At 38.5% G+C, this 6,908-nt stretch overlaps 1 long non-coding RNA gene across 1 annotated transcript in view; it reads left to right on the top strand.

Moving 5' to 3' along the window:
* The first annotated feature begins 2,107 nt into the window (after positions 1-2,107).
* LOC105993291 overlaps positions 2,108-6,908 on the top strand; it is an 8,729-nt gene continuing 3,928 nt past the window's right edge. Inside the window, exon 1 of the long non-coding RNA XR_001175448.1 lies at positions 2,108-2,120. This is a non-coding gene — a long non-coding RNA (uncharacterized LOC105993291). The remainder of the gene's footprint in view (positions 2,121-6,908) is intronic.

Genomic DNA, 6,908 nt, shown 5'->3' with positions numbered 1-6,908 from the left:
TTCTTCTTCTTCTTCTTCTTCTTCTTCTTCTTCTTCTTCTTCTTCTTCTTCTTCTTCTTCTTCTTCTTCTCCTTCTTCTTCTCCTTCTTCCTCTTCCTCCTCTTCCTCCTCTTTCTTCCTCTTCTTCCTCTTCCTTCTCCTCCTCCTCCTCTTCCTCCTCCTCCTCCTCTTTTTCTTCTTCTTCTTCTTCTTATTCCTCTTCTTCATCTTTTCTTCCTTTCTTTTAAAGTAGTTGACCAGAGGGTTTCAATTCAATATGTCAGTTTATGAGTTCAGTGCATCTTGATCAGTGTTACCTCTTTCATCATTCTTCAGCAGAGAAATTCTTCTTAATCTTTTAGTATGATGAACTAGAATTGTTTGATTTTCAAATGTTAAGCCAATTGCTTCCTTACAATAAATCCCACCTAATTACTCTACGCTATATTGTTCTTTTCACATGTAGGGTTCAGCTTTTTCAAATTTTAAGCTTTTGTCTACATCTATATGAACTATTAGTAGATTGTTTCCTTTATTGTAACAATTTGTTTTGAACTCAGGTTCTCATGGCTGCCAGGCAGGTGCTCTACTGCTGATCCAATGGCTCTAAGCCTTTTTTGTGCTGTTTATTGTTGAGATAGGGACTCACTACCTTCTCTAGGCATGTGCGTAGACCACATCTTACTATTTTAGGCTTCCTATTATGGCTAGGATGACAGGCACATTCCACTACACTCAACTTATTTTGCATTGAGATGGAGTCTCCCAAACTTTCTGGCTGGCCTGGAAAGCTTGATTTTAGCCTCCTACACAGTTGGGATTACAGTTTGCACCACTGTGCCCAGTTGAAAATGGCTGGCTGACCTGGCCTTAAACTGTGATCCTTCTGATCTCAGACTCTAAAGTAGTTAGAACCTCAGGCATAAGCTACTAGCTCATGATATCTTTTCTGTCATGATTCTGTGTAGTTTAGATATTAAAATAATACTGGTCTCACAAAATAAATTAGAAAAAAAGCATCAAATGCTGGGCACCAGTGGCTCACGCCTGTAATCCTAGCTACTCAGGAGGCTGAGCTCTGAGGATCTTGATTCAAAGCCAGCCAGGGCAGGAAAGTCTGTGAGATTCTTTTTTTTTGGGGGGGGGGTGGGTGGTCCGGTTGTGGGGCCTGAACTCTGGGCCTGGGCACTGTCTCTCAGCTCTTCAGCTCAAGGCGAGCGCTCTACCACTTGAGCCACAGCACTACTTTCAGCTTTTTTCTTTTTGCTTATGTGGTGCTGAGGAATTGAGCCCAGGGCCTCATGCATGTAAGGCAAGCGCTCTACCAATGAGCCACCATCCCAGCCCCCGTGAGACTCTTATCTCCAATAAACCACCAGAAAACCAGAAGTGGCACTGTGGCTGAAGTGGTAGAGTGCTTGCCTTGAGTTGAAGAGCTGAGGGACAGTGCCCTGGCCCAGAGTTCAAGCCCTATGACTGACAAAAAAAATCAAATACTAGGCCTAAAGTTTAGACTTTCCCTTATGGGTAAAGGAGAAGTACTAGCAAAATTTAAACTTTTTCTTTCCGAAAGATTTCATATAAATATGGAATGGCTATAAAAAGTAAATCCTTGATATCATGGTTATCTGTTTACACTAAATGAAAGTTCCAAGGGCCACATCTATATAGTTAGCCACAAGAACATAGATCATAGATTGTACTCCTCAAGACCCTTTCGTCTTCTACATTGTTCTCTAAGAAAACCTAAACTCATTTTTCTCATGAACACTTTATTTTTCTCCTCCAAATGGCAACTTCTGTTTTATAGATTATTCTTGTTCTATTCTTCATGTTGGCTTTATAAAACAAACATCTGGAATTTTCCTGGACTGTTACATTCTTGAAATAAAATTCTATTAAAAGATTTGTTGTGGTCCAATGGATAATTTATTATTTTCTTTTGAGTTGATGGAACACTTATTACTGTCATATGCACATTTAAGATTTCAATCCCGATGTAAGCCATCCAACTGACAAATATAATTTCATGAACACAAAATTCATCAAGAATTTGTATAGGAATACTTTCTTGACTATGGCATTGAAAATTTCATGGGGATTACTATCATTTTCAAAGTGAGCTATTGGGAAAACTATTAGTCCACTTAGAAATGAAAATTCCTTAAAAGTTCCATTTGCCATCAAAACTCCCAGAATACCTGGTTTTGAAAGGGTGTGTTGATAAGGCATTTTGCAGAATTACATTTGGTTCCTGGAATTTTTTGCTAGGGGGAAAATCTGATTCTTCTATATTGTGTCTCACATAAAGCCTGATACACAACAGGACCCAAATATTCCCACTTTTCACCCTACATGTTTTAAAACAGAGCGTGTTAGGGTCCAAATGTTTCCTAGCAGGCTATATTTAAGGTAGTTCTTTTTTTCTGATTAAAAAAAGTGAGGCATACATTAGACCCCTTTTATCTGCAAGGGGATATATTTCATGGCCCCCAGTGGATGCCTGAAACTTCAGATAGTATACTTTTACTACTTGCATATATGTATGCTAAACTTTACCATAAATTAGACATCGCTTATTTTCTTGATAGTGGCCATTCTAACTGGGGTGAGGTGGAATCTCAGTGTTGTTTTGATTTGCATGTCCTTTATGGCCAGAAATTTTAACATTTCTTCATGTGTCATTGGCCAAATGTTGATAAGGATGAAGCCAAAAGGGAACTCTAAGTCTGTTCAACCACTCTGGAAAGCGGTAGGGAGGTTCCTCAAAAAAACAAAAACAAAAACACTAAACATAGAAGTTTTAGAGAAATGAAGGGACTGCCTTTGAGAAGGTTCCTTTGCTAAGCTGCTTTGGGTGGACAGAAAAGCCTACAAACCATAGTCGCAGAACTGACATGGTGAATGTCCCTATGTAAAACAGGAATAAGAACTCAGGAAGGTAGCGAGAACATACCTGAAAGCAGAGAAAGAGCTAGGAAATATAATAAATGGCAAGATCCTGGGCAGTAGAAAAGGCTAAGGTTCTTTTTAGGAACAAGGACATTTAATATTACTCTTTAAAAATACTCTTCTGCATAGTGTTTGTCTATGAGCCACTCAAGCTAGATCTAGCTATCCTCAGCTGTCTGAGGAGTTCACCTGCCTAGGTTTCTCCTAGAGAACCACATGGGCCTAGGTCCCTTGTTTGGGCCATTTTCAGTGTAGAGGTGGGAAAACAACTTCTAAGAAGCTGAACAGAAAAGAATTCAACTGAAGTGAGAATTTGAGGTAATTGAAAAGATTCTCAAAGGGAGTCTAGTAACGTTAAAACTCCCAAGGGTGCAGAGGTTTCATAGAATCTTTGTAAGATATAAAGGACAGAATGACATTAGCAGGAAGTCCAAATCGGAGTGAGCATATAGCCTAGTGTGCTCAGGCCTTCCCTTGCTTGCTGACGCCTCACAATAGCCATCAGTAGTGCTGTACTTCACTTTGGAAGGTGTTCATATTTGGACAACAAATCAATATAATCTCTCTAACTCAGAGCTTGAAACTTTAACTACATATTTCATTCATCTAGGGACCTTAACAAATCTTGATGCCGGGATCCAGTCCTCAGAGGTTCTGATTCATTTGTCTATGACACGGGCTCTGGGAATCATGAAAGCTCCCACGTGTTTGTAGGATGCCAAGGTTGGAAGTCACTACTCGAGCTATAAGCTATGGAAATAGAAACTATTAGAGTAGAAATTGTTCTTTTGGGAAAAGTAATCAAATATGCATTAGCATCAAGAGGTGTTTCTTCTTGTTTCCAGTACAGTTCATAGTAACATCTCCAAACCCTAGATCTGAAGGAAAGAAATATCACAAAATCTAATCATGTAGTCCAGCAAAATATTTAAATATCATCCCTTAATACACTAGTATCTTGAAACTCTGTTATGGACCCAATACCTGGCAAGGCCAAGTACTGATAGGGCCAGACCCTATAAATATTTGAGATAAATGACCAGCTTAAGAAACAAAATAAGTAACTGTAACCTCTCTGTAATCACTGTATCATGATAAAATAAACATTTAAAAAATAAAACAAGGATTTTTTTTGACGAAGCCTATTTCTGAAATAAATGTATTATAATCTCAAAAACAATCCATCTCAATTGCAGTGAGAACAGAAAGTACAGAAACTCTCAGAAAATCAGAAGCAAACCACCTTAGTGACATTGCAATTCCTTAAACGTTTTTCTTTTTCTTTGGTACACATACATACATTCTATATGAAGGTACTTTTATATCAGAATTCTGCTACACATGTGTGTAGTTTGCTTCTAAATTCAATACTATGTTTTAACTCTTTTTTTTTTTTGGCCAGTCCTGGGGATTGAACTCAGGGCCTGGGCACTATCCCTCTGCTTCTTTTGCTCTTGAGCCACAGAGCCACTTCTGGCCTTTTCTGTGTATGTGGTAATGAGGAATCAAAGCAGGGCTTCATGCATGCTAGGCAAGCACTCCACCACTAAGCCATATTCCCAGCGCCTGTTTTAACTCTCTTTAACCAATTTTTTAAACACTCTGATGACTACATATAGTCCATGTTATGGGTATATGTTATAAAGGAATCAATGTTCTCTTTTTAGATGGGTTGTTGCTAGTTCTTCCCCACTTAGTAACATCAAGTAATTGTACTTGTCATTTTGGCATTTCCACATATGCATTCGTTGTACTTCAACCAGATGCACACTCTCTGCTGTGCTGTTACATCCCCTGTGCTTCACATCCCACAGCAATCTTAACAATCTTCATCGTTCCATTTCCCTTCATATACAAAACGTATGTTGACTATTCGCTCCTCTTCATGCTCTCCATTCACCCTTACCCCTCCCACTAGTACCCTCACTGAAGACACGGTCTGTTTTCTGTTTCTGTCATTCTCTTTTTGAGCATCCGTTATTGTTTAAAGAGCATTTCACTTTTTAACCATCACTTTCTGATGGTTCCAAAGGGTTGTGATGAGACTCTTTGCACAAAAATATACACTTTCCTGTGTCTTCCTGATGGCTTTATTAGAATAATAAAATGCACAAAAGGGTATTCCCAGATTAAAGGTAATGCGTTTTCTTTAAGGCCTATGCTGAACTATTCTGCCTCTGCCTAGGGCTCTCTAATGCTTATTTTGTGTTCTCACTATCAGTGAGTATTACTATATGGGATTTTTATGTTAGATATTCTATGTGAACTACAATAAGGCATTGTTCTAAGACAATAGTGATACATATGAAAAAGGTACAAAGCCGGGCACCGGTGGCTCATGTCTGTAATCCTAGCTACTCAGGAGGCTGAGCTCTGAGGATCGAGGTTCAAAGCCAGCCCATGGAAGGAAAGTCTGTGAGATTCTTATCTCCAATAAACCACCAAAAAACTGGAAGTTGTCTTGTAGCTCAAGTGGTAGAGCGCTCGCTTACAGCTGAAGAGCACAAGGACAGAGCCCAAGCCCAGAATTCAAGCCCCACGATAGACCAAAAAAAAAAAAAAAAGGTACAAATTCTTCAATTTTCACAATGTTGAAGTTACATTCAGGGCCTTGTGCTTGGTAGGCAGTGTTCTACCACTAGAGCTATACCCCCTCCCCAAACCCCCAAATTATACTCTGGTTTGCCTGTAATCTACTTATCCAACATCTTAAATGAGTTACATTTATTGGGCATAACATTTACATTGGATTTTGTAAAAATATTTTCACAACCAAATCCTCAAACCCATGGGTTCAGCCTTAAGTAGGTTCATGAAAGACTCAATCACTTCTGCATGCATTTGTGAACTTCCCTAATTTTATCACTCTCAGATTTTGATTTTTAATCACTCCCAGAACTCTACTTTCATTGGAGATCTGGAAGCTGCTTTAAAACATCTTTCACTTACCCCCCCAAAATGGTCATCTTATATTTGGTTTGACCAGCAGAGGAATCTTGGCTGGTCAGCACGGGAAATATTCACATTGTGGAAAGGCTCTGAAGGAAGAAAGGAAAAGAAGTTACAGTTAATCATGGGGCACATGAGTCAGCTTCACTTTAAGGCTTTACTCTGAAATGGAGAATTCAAATAACATGGGAAGCCCAAGGGATGGGAAAGGAGAAAGTTAATAGTCATGAGAATAATTTTCTTCAGCGCAAATAACTCCTTTCTCTAGGCAATCCCATAAAACTAAGGTGGATGGTGACATTCTCAAATGCATTTGAAAATCTTCCTTTCATGCCACATGCTATTCTGGGTAAATAGGAAATAGGTGTGCATCTGGAACAGTTCGGAGAGATTCAGAATTTGATATTCAGACCAACCACAGAGGCGTGACTCACATGTGATATGTCAATATTTCTCCCGAGATTATAGGAGTTTTCTGTGAAGGGAACGATTTGTTTCCATTTAATGCTACAAATGAGCATGGTAGTGGTTGGGGATCAAAATGGGATTTGCGATTCCTTTCTCAAGTTTGCCATTAGCTTTCTTGGTGGCCTTGGGCAATGAATGTTTGCCTTTATAAAAAGTTTAGACAAAATGCTAAAAACAAGAAGAATTCAGAGATGGCAAGAAGACATTTAAGAATACTTTGCCAGCAGGACATGTATGATGCATCAAATGGTTGAAAATTTGCTTATTAAAAACATGTGATGATGAACTCTTAAAATCATTAAAGAAAAAGAATTCTGCTTTTATATTTGAACAAACTTTCTTCCATACCCTGGTGAGAGCAATTTATTTTTTTTTTAAAACTTTGAATTTGGGTACTTCTTATGCTTTATCAGAAGTGAGTATCTCTCTTCCATCTTCCCCAGCAAAGTTATTCAATCTGAAAATAGTGTTTTAAGAGGAGTGGAGGAAAAAGCTGAGAATTCTTTTTTTTTTTAATTTTATTTTATTTTATTTGTGAACATACTGTACAGAGGGGTTAC

This window comes from Dipodomys ordii, unplaced genomic scaffold (genome assembly GCF_000151885.1).
Source record: "Dipodomys ordii isolate 6190 unplaced genomic scaffold, Dord_2.0 Scaffold94, whole genome shotgun sequence".
Taxonomy (NCBI): Eukaryota; Metazoa; Chordata; class Mammalia; order Rodentia; family Heteromyidae; genus Dipodomys; species Dipodomys ordii.
Note: the sequence above shows the minus strand (reverse complement) of the source record. Positions and strands in the feature narration are given on the sequence as shown.